We start from the raw sequence: 18,261 nt of genomic DNA, 5'->3' as shown, positions 1-18,261 counted from the left end.
AAGGGGAGGATACTGGGTCTCCAGGATAGTTTTTGCCCTGTAAGAATGCCCGTACCGTACACGTAGGTAATGTCTGGAGTTGTGTAGCCTACTCAACAAACTTTTCCCACATTTTTTTTTACATTACAGCTTTATTCTAAAATGTATTCAATTGTTTTTTTCCCTCATCAATTTACACACAATACCCCATAATGACAAAGCAAAAACAGGTTTTTAGATTTTTTTTCTAATTTATATTTAAAAAAAATCTAAATGTAAATATTGCTTTTACATAACTATTCAGACCCTTTACTCAGTACTTTGTTGAAGCACCTTTGAAGCACGGTTGGATAGGGAGCGTTGCTGCACAGCTATTTTCAGGTCTCTCCAGAGATGTTTGATCGGGTTTAATTCCAGGCATTGGCTGGGCAACTCAAGGACATTCAGAGACTTGTCCCGAAGCCACTCCTGCATTGTCTTGGCTGTGTGCCAAGGGTCGCTGTCCTGTTGGACGGTGAACCTTCACCCCAGTCGGAGTTCCTGAGCGATCTGGAGCAGGTTTTCATCAAGGATCTCTCTATACTTTGCACCGTTCATCTTTCCCTCAATCCTGACTAGTCTTCCAGTCCCTGCCTCTAAAAAGCATCCCCATATTATGATGCTACCACCACCATGCTTCACCGTAGGGATGGTGCCAGGTTTCCTCCAGGCGTGACGCTTGGCATTCAGGCCAATTAGTTCAATCTTGGTTTCATCAGACCAGAGAATCTTGTTTCTCATGGTCTGAGAGTCTTTAGGTACCTTTTGGCAAACTCCAAGTGGGCTGCTCTAGGAATAGTCTTGGTGGTTCCAAACTTCTTCCATTTAAGAATGATGGAGGCCACTGTGTTCTCGGGGACCTTCAATGCTGTTCCCCAGATCTGGGCCTCGACACAATCCTGTCTCGGAGCTCTACAGACAGTTTCGTCAACCTCATGGCTTGGATTTTGCTCTGACATGCACTATCAACTGTGGGACCTTATATAGACAGGTGTGTGCATTTCCAAATAATGTCCAATCAATTGAATTTACCACAGGTGGACTCCAATCAAGTTGTAGAAACATATCAAGGATGATCAATGGAAACAGGATGCACCTAACGTCAATTTCGAGTCTCATAGCAAAGGGTCAGTTTTGTATATTGTACTTTAAAAATGTCAAAAAACCTGTTTTCGCTTTGTCATTATGGGTTATTGTTTGTAGATTGCTGATAATTTTAGGTTAAGGCTGTAATGTAACAAAAGGTGGAAAAAGTCAAGGGGTCTGAATATTTCCCAAAGGCACTATATTTGTAATTATTTTTATTGTATTTATTAGGATCCACATTAGCCGACGCCAATGGTGACAGCTACTCTTACTGGGGTACGACACAACGAAAAAGACATTACAGACCAAAAAAACATTACAGTGAATATGTAGTGTGTGCATCTATCAGTTACACATACATGTCAGTTCATACACACAAAAAGTAGGTCACATGGGGAGAGACGTTGTGCTGTGAGGTGTTTTTTTAATTTTTAATTTTAAACCAGGTTTGCTGTTCACTTGTGCTATATGAGATGGAAGGGAGTCCCATGCACTCATGACTCTATATAGTACTGTACGTTTCCTTGAATTTGTTCTGGACTTGGGGACCGTGATTAGACTCCTGGGGGCATGTCTATTTGACTATGCAAACAATTAGAAATTTTGGCACTAGACAACCATTTTCAGTGATGATCAACAACCAATTTGACAGAGCTTGAAAAATGGAAAAACTAATAATATACTTGAAAATGGTTGTCTAGCGATGATCAACAACCAATTTGACAGAGCTTGAAGAATTAAAAAATGACTAATGTGCAAATATTGCAGAATCCAGGTGTGGAAAGCTCTTAGAGACTTACCCAGAAAGACTCACAGCTGTAGATTTTCAAGTAGATTTAACCCTTGTGTGGTGTTTGGGTCAGTGGGATCCATTTTCAATGCTTACTAAAAGAAAAATGATACTATGAATTACTTTTTCAACCTGAGACTCATTGGCCTTGGCTCATTTTCTGTGAAGAACATGTCAAATAAACATTTTCGTTGGGTGCACACACATTTATATATTACATATGTGGTGTTCGTGTCCACTGGACACGGGGGTAATAAAAGTGTGGAAAAGTGTGTGTGTAGGTGAAAACAAGCACCAATACCTGTCTGTCTTCCTGCCTGTCTCCCACTTTTCTCGCACTCTTTACCCTTTGTAGTGTGTGAAACTACACAACGTCTTGCAGGAACCCGCACAGTGTTATTACAATACATTATTTCCCCACACTACCCCAGCCAGGTGCAAATTGGGGGAGGGACGCAACAAATAAATAGCTTTGCATCTGTGGCTCATTACCACAATCAATCAGTATGGAAAAAATAATCTCTTCTCAGAGGGCCTTAGAAATAATTTTTGCAGAAAAAGAAGCTAGTGAGAAAGGTACGTCTTCCACTTTGGAAGATTTTCAGAATATGAGGATCATGTCTCTGTCAATTCGGAGTCTGACAATGACTTGGAAGAAGAGGATGAGATTGACCCTCAGCCAGCCCCAGGACCAGCAACGAGCTCATCAGCAGCCTGCAGAAGGAAAAATATGGATGTCAAAAAATTGTGAAATTGAATGGTCTTCTTGCCCAAGGAATGAGCCACCACGCATGGCTGCCAATGTGATAAGGATGCAACCAGAGCCGACGCGGATGGAGGTTAATCGTGTGCAGGACACAAAGTCTTCTTTTGAACTGTTCACCCCAAACACCATCCAGAAAATCATTCTGGACTGCACTAATTTGGAGGGAAGGCGTGTTTTTGGAAAGAGATGGACCAAACTCATTTACATGCATACTTTGGGGTTCTTATCCTTGCTGGTGTTTTCAGATCCAATGGGGAATCCACAGAATCCCTGTGGGATGCAGAAACTGGCAGATAACTTCTCAGTGCAACAATGTCTCTGGAAAACTTCCACATTATTTCCAGGATTATCCGCTTTGATAACCGAGACACCAGACCAGCTCGGCGGCAGAGAGACAAGCTAGCTGCAATCAGGTCAGTGTGGGACAAGTGGGTGGACCGCCTTCCCGTTTTACAACCCTGGGCCCAACGTTACTGTTGATTAGCAGCTTATGCCATTTAGGGGACGCTGCCCCTTCAGGCAGTACATACCGTCTAAACCCGCATAATATGGAATCAAGATCTGGCCTCCCTGTGATGCTGCTTCATCATATGCGTGGAACTTGCAAGTGTATACGGGCAAGCCAGATGGAGAAGCCCCCGAGAAGAACCAAGAGATGCGGATTGTCCTGGACGTGACACAGGAACTCCGTGACCACAACATAACACGCAATAACTTTTTTGCTTTACAAGCTGGCAGAGGAGCTTCTCAAGAAGAAGCTGACGATGTAAGGAACAGTATGAAAAAACAAGCCAGAGCGCCCACCTCAGCTGTCGAATACACGGAACAGGCCTATCAATTCCTCTAAGTTTGTGTTCATGGCCGACACGTCCCTAGTGTCCTACATGCCAAAGAAAGGCAAAAATGTGGTACTCATGAGTACGCTGCACAGATTGGAACAGAGGGAATCTCCAGAGAAGAGTCTGCGCTTTCTCGAGGAGCTGGGCAAGGCATTGGTAAGACCTTAAATCCAGAGGAAGCAAGATATCCCAAGGACCCCAGCTTCTGCAGCCATTGTGAGGAGGATTCAGGAGGAGGATGATGGTGCCCCATCCGCCCGACCCACAGAAACAACAACTCCAATACCAGAAGTAAGTGTGAGTATTGTTGTTGCATGTGTGTGTCTGACTCTCCTACCTTGGCCTGCTGTAACTATATATGTGCGTGAATGAATTGTTAGTAAAGTTCCTGAACTAAGTGTTTTCGTCATTCTAGATTGCAGCGGGTAGCAAAAAGAAGAAGCGCTGCGATGTGTGTGGACCCAAGAAGGACAGGAAGAAACAGTACACATTTTTCATCTGCACGAAATACATTTGCAACACACACACAGTAAAACTCTATCCCTCGTGGTGTGTAGACTGGCCTTAATTTGTGTTCAATGGGAACTGAATTATAATTTCCATAAAATACTGTATGTAAAATTTGTCCTTCCAATTTGTTCAGTTCAAAGCAATAAACATCAATTGTGATGAAAACCTTTCATTTATATTTGTTCAAGATTAACATGATTTATTCCACCCATGTCTTGACTATAATAGATTTTTGTTTACAAAAACGTATTGATAAATGTGATCTAGCAGAGGAAAATGGCAAATATTAACCATGTATGCTGTCTATATTGCATGTAATTGATATAAGTCAACATCTAAGTGTTAAGTATTTTTATGTAAATTGTTATGGCTGTATTGTTATAAAAACCTAATCATGTCTTTTTTCAGATGCTAAGCTGCATGACTGTTTGCTAGCACAGACTGGAATATGTTCCGGGATTCTTCCGATGGCATTGAGGAGTACACCACATCAGTCACTGGCTTCATCAATAAGTGCATCAATGACGTCAACTGTACGTACATACCCCAACCAGAAGCCATGGATTACAGCCAACCAGAAGCCATGGATTACAGGCAACATCCGCACTGAGCTAAAGAGTAGAGCTGCCGCTTTCAAAGAGCGGGACTCTAACCCGGAAGCTCATAAGAAATCCCGCAATGCCCTCCGACAAACCATCAAACAGGCAAAGCGACAATACAGGACTAAGATTGAATCGTACTACACTGGCTCCGACGCTTGTCGGATGTGGCAGGGCTAGCAAACTATTACAGACTACAAAGGGAAGCACAGCCGAGAGCTGCCCAGTGACACGAGCCTACCAGACGAGTTAAATTACTCCTATGCTCGCTTCGAGGCAAGTAACACTGAAACATGCATGAGCATCAGCTGATCCAGACGACTGTGTGATCAGGCTCTCCGCAGCCGATGTAAGTAAGACCTTTAAAAAGGTCAACATTCACAAGGCCGCAGGGCCAGACGGATCACCAGGACGTGTACTCCAAGCATGCACTGACCAGCTGGCAAGTGTCTTCACTGACATTTTCAACCTGTCCCTGATTGAGTCTGTAATACCAACATGTTTCAAGCAGACCACCATAGTCCCTGTAACCAAGAACACTAAGGCAACCTGCCTAAATGACTACCGACCCGTAGCACTCACATCTGTAGCCATGAAGTGCTTTGAAAGGCTGATCATGGCTCACATCAACACCATTATCCCAGAAACCCTAGATCCACCCTAATTTGCATACCACCCTAACAGATCCACAGATGATGCAATCTCTATTGCACTCCACACTGCTCTTTCCCACCTGGACAAAAGGAACACCTACGTGAGAATGCTACTCCATGACTACAGCTCAGCGTTCAACACCATAGTGCCCTCAAAGCTCATCACTAAGCTAAGAACCCTGGGACTAAACACCTCCCTTTGCAACTGGATCCTGGACTTCCTGACGGGCCACCCCCAGGTGGTAATGGTAGGTAACAACACATCTGCCATGCTGATCCTCAACACGGGGGCCCCTCAGGGGTGCATGCTCAGTCCCCTCCTGTACTCCCTGTTCACTCATGACTGCACAGCCAGGCACGACTCCAACACAATCATTAAGTTTGCTAATGACACAACAGTGGTAGGCCTGATCACCGACAACGACGAGACAGAATATAGGGAGGAGGTCAGAGACTTGGTCGTGTGGTGCCAGGACAACAACCTCTCCCTCAACGTGATCAAGACAAAGGAGATGATTCTGGACTACAGGAAAGGTAGGACCGAGCACGCCCCCATTGTCATCAACGGGGCTGTAATGGAGCAGGTTGAGAGCTTCAAGTTCCTTGGTGTCCACATCACCAACAAACTAACATGGTCCAAGCACACCAACAGCCGTGAAGCGGGCACGACAAAACCTATTCCCCCTCAGGAGACTGAAAAGATTTGGCATGGGTTCTCAGATTCTCAAAAGGTTCTACAGCTGCACCAGAGAGAGCATCCTGACTGGTTGCATCACTGCCTGGTATGGAAACTGCTCAGCCTCCTACCGCAAGGCACTACAGAGGGTAGTGCGTACGGCCCAGTACACACAGTACAAGCTTGGGGCCAAGCTTCCTGCCATCCAGGACCTCTGGACCAGGCGTGTCAGAGGAAGTCCCAAAAAATTGTCAAAGACTCCAGCCACCCTAGTCATAAACTGTTCTCTCTGCTACCGCACGGCAAGCAGTACCGGAGCGCCAAGTCTAGGTCCAAGAGGCTTCTAAACAGCTTCTACCCCCAAGCCATAAGACTCCTGAACATCTAATCAAATGGCTACCCAGACTATTTGCATTGCCTCCCCCCCCCATCTCTTTGCTGCTACTCTGTTAATATCTATGCAGTCACTTTAATAACTCTACTTACACGTACATATTACCTCAACTAACCGGTGCCCCCGCACATTGACTCTGTACCCGTACCCCCTGTATATAGCCTCACTATTGTTATTTTACTGCTGCTTTTTAATTAATTGTTACTTTTCATATTCTTTCATTATTGTGTATTTTTGAAACTGCATTGCTGGTTTGGGCTTGTAAGTAAGCATTTCACTGTAAGGTCTATCTATACCTGTCGTATTGGGCAGGTATATTTTTTGTAACTGTTTCAAGTAATGCAAGTTCTTGTGCTGTTAGGGGAATAACCTATTGTGAACATGTAATCTGTAGCTGTATTTCTTTGTGTTATCTGTGATCGTTTTGTTTGTCTTGTGTAGCTTATTAATTATTATACCTAAACTGTATGTGTAAACATGTATACGCAGGGCCCAGCTGTAAAAGAGACCTTGGTCTCAGTCTGTGTTCCTTGTTGAAATAAAGGTATAATAATAATTTTAAAAGTATTGGATTTGTCCCAAGAAAAACAATTGCTTTGCTACATTTTTGCCAGTATTACTTTTGTGCATGTTTGCAAACAGGATGCACATTTTGGAATATTTTTTATTTGCTACAGGCTTCCTTCTTTTCCCTGTCAACTTGGTTAGCATTGTGGAGTAACTATGTTGTTGATCCAGCCTGTTTTCTCCTATTTCAGCCATTAAACTGTAATTATTTTAAAAAGTCACCATTGTCCTCACGGTGAAATCCCTGAGCGGTTGGTTACCTTACTCTCCCCCGCAACTGAGTTAGGATGGACAACTTGTATATTTGTAGTGACTGGTGTATTCATACGCCAGTGTAATTAATAACTTCATCCTGCTCAAAGGGGGTAAAAAAAAAGCAGGTAATGAATATCCATCTACCACTAGGTGCCCTTCTTTGCAAGGCATTGGAAATTGAATCTTTCCAATTAAGCTTACAGATAGTTGTATGTGTGGGCTACAGATATGAGGTAGTCATTCGAAAATCATGTTAAACACCATTATTGCACACAAGTGTGTCCATGCAACTTATTAAGCACAATTTTACTCCTGAATTTATTTAGGCTTGCCCTAACAAAGGGGTTGAATACTTATTGACCCAATACATTTCAGCTTTTCATTTGTACACATGTAAAAACTATTCCACTTTGACATTATGGGGTATTGTGTGTATGTGACTTTTTTGGTAATTGAATACATTTTAAATTCAGGCTGTAACACAACAAAAGGTGGATAAAGTCACAGGGTGAGAATATTTTCCAAAGGCACTGTACCTAGCAGCCATCTTCATTTACCTTGAGTAAATTCACAAACAGAAATGGAAGCCACAAATCTTCATTCTAGCAGAGCTGGCCTACAGATAACTTCGACCATAGATAACGTGTGATGGCATGTACACATATCATCAAACAACTTGCATCTAACCACATCCAGATGGAGTGGGTTTCTCCAGTCACGTCAGCTCACTTGCTCTGTAGTACAATGGCAGGACTTCAAAACACACTGCATCTCTGACCCTGTTTTTAGGTTTAGGGTGAGCCTACATATATATTTTTCCTGTAAAGTTCAAAAAGGGACAAATAGGTTTGGTTAGTTTGTTCAACTTCACACATTGTGTACATAAATGATGCTGTATGCAACGATCAGTGTTGGCTAGTCAACAAAAACAATTGGATATGGAAATAATTATCTGCAAAAAACATACTGACTGTATTTATCTAATGTAGGTTTTAGTGTATTAAATTATGAAATGAATACTTTTGTAGTATATTAAAATGTAATAAAAACAAAAACAAACATGTTTTGAAGAAAGGGTTTTGATCATGTATATTACTTTTCCCTCTACAATAAAGCCCTTTCCCAAACATGTCCTGTTAAGTATTTAGAACACAGCAATCTTATAGCCGAGCGATGGCAGGCGGGACGTTGGCTTTGTGGCTCTTTGCTGACAGAAACGTTCCCCAATTCTCCTTATTCTAGTGAACCTCCATCTCCACCACACTCTTGTCCCGGAGTCAATCTCTCAACACCCCTCTGGTTGCTCTGCTGTCAGCTGGGTCAAATGAATACAGATGTCTGAAATGAAAACATGTTGGTAGTGACCCAGACCTCTCTCTAGGCTTTACTGACACCTTCTGGTAGACTGGCAGGTTATTCTTTGCACAAATGTGGTTGACCTCATCGAACTGTTTGACTGCCCAGAAAAAACAGGAATGAATTTCACACTGCTCAATGGGCAGCTTTGTATAACCTAGTTTCTCTGCTCCTCCCAAGACTTTATAATAAAGAACGACAGTCACAGATAACACAATCACACGTTAGCTTTGAATTAATAATATACACAAACAAATACATTGACATAGCAATCCATCTGGATTATGATGCAAATAGATCTGCAAAATACAAGTTTCAATCTCTCTAGCCCTGTCATGCACAGTCCGCATCCAGGCTAGGAGCACACAAAATGTGGACACGGATCTTACCATGACACCACACTGCGGTGCCATACACGAAGCTCCGCAAGCACCCTTTGGGCTGGGGTGCATCTCAATAGTCTCAAAAGGCTTTCTCGGCTTGTTTCTCTTCCTACATATGCACTGACCGACCAGTCCAGATGGAGGAGGGGGGGTCATGGAGAGGAACGCAACTTTAAACTATTGACATCCACCCTCCATATCCCTCCAACTTGGGATCAAAAGCTTCTCCATCCATTGCCTCACCTCTTCGCCGATTCTTACAACTCTCACTACCTCTTTTTCCACATACCTCATCTATTCATCACCCCTCCCTCACAGTCACTTCTTCATCTTGCCCTTCTTGTGGACACCACAGCCGAAGCCAGACTTCTTCTGGTCATTGAGGCGCTGCTTGCCCATGCCCCGGAGCTTCTTCAAGCCTCCACTCTGCAAGAACCTCTGTTTCTCTGTCTTCTTGCGCTGCTTTACGATCTGGTCACGGCTCTTCAGCTCTGAGCGCGGGCCCCACCACCCCTCTGCTGGCCTGGGGGACCCAGGGCCCGGTCTGGCCTGCCTCGGCCTGGAAGAGAGGGGAGGGAGACAGGGTTAGAGAAGAGAAGGGCAGCATTTCAATTGTTTAGCGTTATTTTATCATGCTGTATTGAAAGAAACATAGCAATTTTGAAAGTACATCAAACTGGACATTGCTCTTGTTATTTTCTAAGTGTTTTGGAATAGATCTTAGGTAGGAGTAGAGGCCAAAGACTGGAGCTTGGAGAATGTCGCAAAGACTGGAGCTTGGAGAATGTCCCAAAGACTGGAGCTTAGAGAATGTCCCAAAGACTGGAGCTTAGAGAATGTCCCAAAGACTGGAGCTTGGAGAATGTCCCAAAGGGATGCATCAATGTCTGCTTTACTTACAGACACATCATACCCATCACAAACAACTGATCCAAACTCTAGCTAGAGCTTTCTGATGAAGTGCACTTCTACCTCCACCCCTCCTTCCTCTGCCTCCAGTCTCTCCATCTGAATCTCCACCCCCTCCGTCATCCACCTTGTACTTCTTCTTCCACTCTTCATAGCTGAGAAACAGGGTCAAGGAAATAAAACATCCTTAGAACACTGCAGTGGTACAATTACAAGTGAGGACTTACACAATGCACAATAAGCCGAGGGGGTTGGAATTTCCTTATTAATAGCTTTCATCAGAAAAGATCAGTTTGAGATGACAAAAAGGATGCACGTTCTTCTTGTTCATCTGTCCCGTCTCTGTTCTCTTCTTCTTCTAGTCTGCCTCCTTTCCCGTTTCTTTGACGAAGCGCTTTCTCTTGCGATCCTTGCAGAGAGATGATTTATATGTCAAGTGAGGTTGCATGGTGTGTGTCATGGTGTTCCTTCTTACCACTTCATCATGTGTTTGTGCTGGTTGAGTCGGTCTCCTTCGTCTCCCATCAGGTCCAGTACAGCAGTAGAAGCCTGCTGCTCAAACGTTGTGCCTTCTGTTCCCAGGCTCAGTCTGCAAACAAACACTGAGTTATATCACCATTATCCCACATTCACAGAATGACTATTTTGGTATTTTGTAAAGCAGAATGGACTGTGTAGTCAGCCTTTCTCATACCCTCTCTCAGAGTTGAAGACTTTGGGTCTGTAGAGGATGTAGTTCTCATCGCGGCCAGTCTGTTTGGTCTTCTTACTGTCTGGCCTCTCTGCCTCACCGTCGTCCTGTGGCTTCCTCCTCTTCCCCTCCACTACCTCAGAGAACACCCCCTGGTGGAGAAATGACAGAAGTACACCTATTTCTACAATCTCTCGTCATTCAATCTGATTTAAAACATAACCCTTGGTCATATGATACTACTTTGTCTGTGGTGGTGCTATACACTATTGTTGACTTGCAATGGAACACGTACATGCTAGGTTTTATACCATGTAGATGGATACTTAGAGTATAAGTGCTAACCTGAAGGTCCTCCTCTTCACTGTCTTCCTGGTCAGTCATGTAGTGTGTGGAGGGCAGAGCAGTGACAGGAACATGATACTTGCCCTCTACAGCCAGAACCACCTTCTTCTGGGTGAAATTATCCACCAGCCGTGTCCCTAGAATGCTTGGCTCGCATCACCATGCTGGCGTTGGTCTTGCTGTTCGAGTTGATCTCAAAGATTGTCTGGAGAAAAAGTGCCGTGGTCATTTAAACAGTATTACTACAGGTTAGTCATTAATTCATAGAGAATAGCCTCCAATATACATTTCTGATGTAAACGCACAGCTTTATCCTTGTAGCCCTTAATGCAGTCCACCATTTGAAGGCGCTCCAGTTCCATTTTCTCTAAGCCTGACCCTGAAAATAGACCAAAGCAACGTGGGTTAATATCATAGCAAGAGTAAGGGAGCATATGCGTGTGATTTTCATGAGAACCCAAGATCTGATGAGGATCCACTGAGACAGTAACTTCATTGATTTAATATCCCACATTAAAGTGCACTGGTAAAGTAGTTAATAGGTCAGTTATCTAAAGGCTTCCTCATGCTTCCTTACAGCTGGCGCCTAGCCCAACGAGTGTGCTCGCATATTCCCTTAAAAGGCCGCTTGAAAAACATCTTGCGATGCCGTAGCCAGTATAGACTTCCTCAGACTAGATAAGATAACAAGAAATTGGTCATTAATTCTGACGTTTATTAATTCGGACATTTTTTGCCGAGATCTTAGTCGCGGAATTTTACATCTAAGATGTTTTAGTGCAGTATTTCTCAAGTGAAAAACTTTGCATGAAAACAAGTCGTCTATCACTGAATGACAACAAATACTTAATTGAAGAATCCCTACTGCTGACCAATGACCGACGAAGGGGCGTAGACTTGGATAACGAAATTTGGCTTGCCTAAGAAAATAGAAATTGTGCGCGTACAGCCGGAAAACCCCTTGCCGACAACCAAAACGTCACAAAATATGCGCAAACTGTTCCGAAGTGTTTCTGATGCGGACACCTTTACTGACCTAACAGTGGGTGGACAGCCATGCTGGAGAGCTTTGTGTTCTTGACCCGTTTAAAAGCACTCTGGCGAGGGCATGGGCCGGGACTTGATGTACTGCTTGTAGGCGTTGTCCGCTATGCAGGTCATGAGCGTTCTCATGGGCCGTGATCAGCTGGGACTCCTCATCATCCAGGATGCTCTGGGGAACACGACCAAACACACCGTCCGACTCTGGAGGGAGAGAAAAATAGAAATGAAGAGATGAGAAAGAGAGTGATAGAGTGAGTGAGAGGCACGAGGAAGGGACAGAGACAGAAATATATGAAAGTAAGCAAGAGAATTGAGTATCCATGACAGAAAACAAGTGTGACAAGACAACTGCAGGGGTGAGCAATGGCTCCATTCCCTCGCACTGTGTATGACATGTTTATGTCCAGTGCTGGTACCTTGTTGATGGTCAGGTGTAGCCAGCTGAAGGGGTCTCCCCAGGAAGAGATGGAGGTCAAAGACAAAAGGTATCTCATCTGTACACACCAGGCTGTAGGCAGCGCCACTGCGGCCTGCGCGTGCCACTCGACCTGGGGTTGAAAAACCAGAGATGAGACAACAATGGTGAGGAAGGTGCATTTCATTATATTTCATTACACTATATATCATTGACTCAGATGGTTGTCATTGGCCTTTCTTTCCAACGTACATAAGTTACAATTCAAGATAACCTAAAACAGTATGTTGGCCATATTATAGTTCTAATGCTCCCCCTGTTGTTTGTGTTACGCACCAACTCTATGCAGGAAGAGCTTGGCTTTTGGAGGGGAAGTTGTAGTTGATTACGTTTTCCAGCAGGGGGATGTCTATACCGCGAGCAGCCACGTCTGTAACAATCAGCACCATGGCCTTGCGGTGGACACATTTACCAATGTTGATCTTCCTGGCAGTCTGGTCCAGGGCACTGTAGATGTAGGCACACTCCACGCCCTCAGAGGACAGCAGCTAACCATAGGGTAACACAGAGCTACCTTCAAATTCTAATTCTAATTCTAGACCTGAATAATAGCTGGTCAGCAAAGCCCATCTCAAACAGCCTGTCAGCCTCATCAAACACAACGTACTCCACAGTCTGTAGCTTCAGGTTCATCTCCATGACAACATGCATCAGACGACCTGGGGTACCGATAATTCTGTAGGCAGAAGACATAACTCAAATCAACAGCACAGAACAACAAAAACTACAACCTTATTTTAATTTAAAATTGCATTATAGCAAATTACAGCAGTACATTGTGAAGACCATAGTGTACATACATGTCTGGGATCTCATGAAGTGCAGCAAACTGATCATCCATTCTGAAAAGAAAATAAGATGTTCAGTTGATGCTTGTAAGCAACTTTCAACACAACAAGACTGAAGATTTAATTAATAATACCTGTCTCCACCAAGGATCAACTCAGTCTTAAGGCCAGTGAATTTCCCCAACTGAAACACAATAAAATGAATATAGTTACTATTTTCTGGTACTGCCCAACGAACAAAACATACTATCCCTAAAAAAATGACAAAGATTAACCCCATTTACGTAAAGTAAATAAAAAATAAATAAAAAAGGGTAAATAAAAATAATTACGTTAGGGCTGTGACGTTACCAATATGGCAATATTTTTTTCAATGCAAGAATGAAAACATGAAGCAGACAACTCTTTGGGCCATTAAAAACCTGCTGTATGTAAAATATTGTGTGCTATAGCTTGGAAAATGTATAAAGTTTTTCCAACGTTGAAAAATAGACTATGAAAAGCCTATCCTGACCTCTTTGGTGAACTTCATGGTTTGCAGCACCAACTCTCTGGTGGGGGTCAGAATGAGAGCCCTGGCCCCTGTCTTGGCCTGAGGGGCCTTCAGCTTCTCAAACATGGGCACCAAGAACGCAGCTGTCTTCCCGCTGCCTGTCCTTACCATGGCAACCATGTCCTTGCCATCTAGAATCACTGGGATAGTCTGAAAGGGGGAGAGAGAGGTCTTGTAAATAATCTACCTGATATATCAGTGAAATGTAAAGATCCAAGGACATTGGCATACCTTTCTCTGGATTGGAGTAGGGACTTTGTAGCCCTTCTTCATGACCCCTTTAAAAACTGGGTAACTGAGACCTGCAATTACCAAAATATGTCGGTTAGGACATACGCAGGACACACTGCTGTATAAAACCTTTAATTGTCTCAAAAAGATGGCCTACAGGTAAGCCTACCACAATTTCTTACCCATGGACTGGAAGCCCCCAGACTTATTTTTCTTCTTGTTCTGAGCTCTGACCAGCTCCCTGGTGTCAGGTTCCACATCAGACAGGCACTCTGATGAAGCTCCAGGGAACCGAGGTAACTTTCTTCCAGCCTGAAAAACATTAAATAACATGACATTGTCATTATGGAGATGGATATGCTCATAATCATATCCCACTCAAAACCAAATCTAGCATGACTTTAATATTTTCTCATGTAATTGGAAATAAATCAATTCTAGACCTGACATTAGAGACCCACAAAAGAGGCATATTTATTACGATGATTCTGGGTCGTCACTAGTTTACACAGCCACAAATGGCTAAACCCCACCTATTTCTACAATCTCTCTTCATTCAATCTGATTTAAAACATAACCCTAGAATTAACCCCAACCACAATGCTAACCTTATGCCTAAATAAATAAATAAAATAAATAAACAGAATGGAGTACCGTGAATTAAAAGACAGTACTGTGCGGCCGTCTTCATCGACCTGGCCAAGGCTTTCGACTCTGTCAATCACCATATTCTTATCGGCAGACTCAGTAGCCTCGGTTTCTCTYATGACTGCCTTGCCTGGTTCACCAACTACTTTGCAGACAGAGTTCAGTGTGTCAAATCGGAGGGCATGTTGTCCGGTCCTCTGGCAGTCTCTATGGGGGTACCACAGGGTTCAATTCTCGGGCCGACTCTTTTCTCTGTATATATCAATGATGTTGCTCTTGCTGCGGAAGATTCCCTGATCCACCTCTACGCAGACGACACCATTCTGTATACTTCTGGCCCTTCCTTGGACACTGTGCTATCTAACCTCCAAACGAGCTTCAATGCCATACAACACTCCTTCGTGGCCTCCAACTGCTCTTAAAACGCTAGTAAAACCAAATGCATGCTTTTCAACCGTTCGCTGCCTGCACCCGCCCGACTAGCATCACCACCCTGGAAGGTTCCGACCTAGAATATGTGGACATCTATAAATACCTAGGTGTCTGGCTAGACTGTAAACTCTCCTTCCAGACTCATATTAAACATCTCCAATCCAAAATCAAATCAAGAATCGGCTTTCTATTTCGCAACAAAGCCTCCTTCACTCACGCCGCCAAACTTAACCTAGTAAAACTGACTATCCTACCGATCCTCGACTTCGGCGATGTCATCAACAAAATAGCTTCCAATACTCTACTCAGCAAACTAGATGCAGTTTATCATAGTGCCATCCGTTTTGTTACCAAATCACCTTATACCACCCACCACTGCGACCTGTATGCTCTAGTCGGCTGGCCCTCGCTACATATTCGTCGCCAGACCCACTGGCTCCAGGTCATCTATAAGTCCATGCTAGGTAAAGCTCCACCTTATCTCAGTTCACTGGTCACGATAACAACACCCACCCGTAGCACGCGCTCCAGCAGGTATATCTCACTGATCATCCCAAAAGCCAACACCTCATTTGGCCGCCTTTCCTTCCAGTTCTCTGCTGCCAGTGACTGGAACGAATTGCAAAAATCGCTGAAGTTGGAGACTTTTATTTCCCTCACCAACTTTAAACATCTGCTATCTGAGCAGCTAACTGATCGCTGCAGCTGTACATAGTCCATCTGTAAACAGCCCACCCAATTTACCTACCTCATCCCCTTACTGTTTTTATTTATTTACTTTTCTGCTCTTTTGCACACCAGTATCTCTACTTGCACATGATCATCTGATGATTTATCACTCCAGTGATAATCTGCTAAATTCTAATTATTCGCTCCTATGGCCTATTTATTGCCTACCTCCTCATGCGTTTTGCACACAATGTATATAGACAATTTCCCCCCCCCCCCACTGTGTTATTGACTTGTTTATTGTTTACTCCATGTGTAACTTTGTGTTGTTGTCTGTTCACACTACTATGCTTTATCTTGGCCAGGTCGCAGTTGTAAATGAGAACTTGTTCTCAACTAGCCTACCTGGTTAAATAAAGGTGAAATAAAAATAAATAAATGCCTAAACTTAAATACTGACCAAAAAAAGATTTGTTTACATACGTTTTTACAAAAGACAATTTTGACTTTGTAGCAACTAGTGACAACCCCGATGGTCTGTTGCAAAACGTTTACTAAACGGAAGTAGCCGGAACGGGGAGGGACCTACCTCAATTTGTCCAATAGAAACTCTCGTTTTAGTTGCAAAACGGAACGTTTACACCCATAGCCAAGTACTCGAGACAATTTGACATCCAATGTTAGCAGCCTAGTTAGCGTGTTAGCTGGCTACGGGTTTGCAACTAGCCAAGTAAATTCATAGCTGGTAGATTTACGTAACTTTGCTCAAATGACTAAAACAAATTGTTTACCTAGCTACAATAACATAAACATGAAATGGTTCTTACAGAATCATCGTCCATGATTTTAGCAGCAACTTCGAAGTCCCCACCATCCGACTCGTCAGGCTGCCGATGGCCAATGTGTCTCTTTTTCTTCATCAGCTTCTTCTTTCTTTGAGCCATTGCGATAAGTATCTGCACCGTTAACTTGTTTAACTTTGTTCAACGCTTTGAAATGGTTAGAATATTTAAAAAACGAATGGTGCTTGCCAATAAATCAGCACATGACAACAACACAGAAAGCAGACATTTTGAAACACGTGAGATTCTGCAGTGTGTTTTCTCTTGACGTTTCGTTCTTGGGGGGGGGACAATTATTTTCACCGCACTTCCATACCCGAACACACTGGGCGCGTTCAAGCATAACACTTTTGTCAAGTCGGTGACCATCGTTGGTCTCTGCCTTTCAAAGTGTGTTGCTGTAACAGTATAACTTTAGTACGTCCCCTCGCCCCGACACGGGCGCGAACCAGGGACCCTCTGTACACATCAACAACGGTCGCCCACGAAGCATCGTTACCCATCGCTTCCACAAAGGCCACGGCCCTTGCAGAGCAAGGTGCAACACTACTTCTAGGTTTCAGAGCAAGTGACGTAACTGATTGAAACGCTAGTAGCGGCGTACCCGCTAACTAGCTAGCCATTTCACATCCGTTACACTCACCCCCTTTCAACCTCCTCCTTTTCCGCAGCAACCAGTGATCCGGGTCAACAGCATCAATGTAACAGTATAACTTTAAACCGTCCCCTCGCCCGACACGGGCGCGAACCAGGGACCTTCTGCACACATCAACAACAGTCACCCACGAAGCATCGTTACCCATCGCTCCACAAAAGCCGGCGGCCCTTGCAGAGCAAGGTGCAACACTACTTCTAGGTTTCAGAGCAAGTGACGTAACTGATTGAAACGCTAGTAGCGCGTACCCGCTAACTAGCTAGCCATTTCACATCCGCTACATTGCATTATGGGGATAAAAATTGTCCAACTTGCAGTGGTGTAAATTACTAAGTAAAAAATACTTTCAAGTACTACGTAAGTATATATTTTTTTGAGTCTGTACTTTACTTTACTATTTTTACCAGTGGTGGGCCGTCAGGGCCTGCAAGGCCTTCTCTGCTGGCCTAAACATCATCAGATATAATTTTTTTTTAAATATATTTTCCCACAAATATGTATTAAATTATTCCCCAGAGTAAGAGTTATACTCTTCATTTATAGCTTTTCTCTGTGGTTGCACTGCTTCCAGCCCCAGGTTGAGATTGGAGGGCTGGTCTTTACGTTAGTCTTTTATCAATCATATTCAGCCATCATGTGTTGCCAGGGGTCTAAAATCTGCCCTCAGGCCTTCAGAATCAACAGTGCGGGCGCTTGTAGCTTAAAGTGAATGGAAATTAAAATTTTGTGTCAACCAATCAGCTTTAGAGTTGGCTATTGTACGCCTGCTGGCTGGCTCCAGTGTTACACAGGAGCCGCTAGCAGGCGTAGGGCGTCCACGTCTTTTGATTGGATTACCAAATTGAGAGGCAGGTCCTATGGGCAGGTCTATGCAGATCTAGGAAACTAAATTTGATAAACGAATTAATTCGCGTTCTACTGTTTTTTGACACACAATGGCGGAAGGAGGAGAAGATATCGATTTGGTCGAGGATTAATTATAACGCCATTCTCAAGACGAACTTTTCAAGAAAAGTTAGACATTGTAAGGAGAGGTCGCCCGACGCCCACAAAGCCTGTCACAGGCGGGAAAGGGGTTCGTTCGTTC

The 18,261-nt window shown here is 43.6% G+C and overlaps 1 pseudogene; it reads right to left on the bottom strand.

The window, feature by feature from the left end:
- Positions 1–7,440: 7,440 nt before the first annotated feature.
- Positions 7,441–16,761, bottom strand: LOC111960846 (ATP-dependent RNA helicase DDX54-like; annotated as a pseudogene).
- Between the last annotated feature and the right edge of the window lie 1,500 nt (positions 16,762–18,261).

The sequence above is a fragment of the Salvelinus sp. IW2-2015 genome, linkage group LG4q.1:29 (assembly GCF_002910315.2).
Source record: "Salvelinus sp. IW2-2015 linkage group LG4q.1:29, ASM291031v2, whole genome shotgun sequence".
NCBI lineage: Eukaryota > Metazoa > Chordata > Actinopteri > Salmoniformes > Salmonidae > Salvelinus > Salvelinus sp. IW2-2015.
This window is presented reverse-complemented; position numbering and strand designations above follow the sequence as displayed.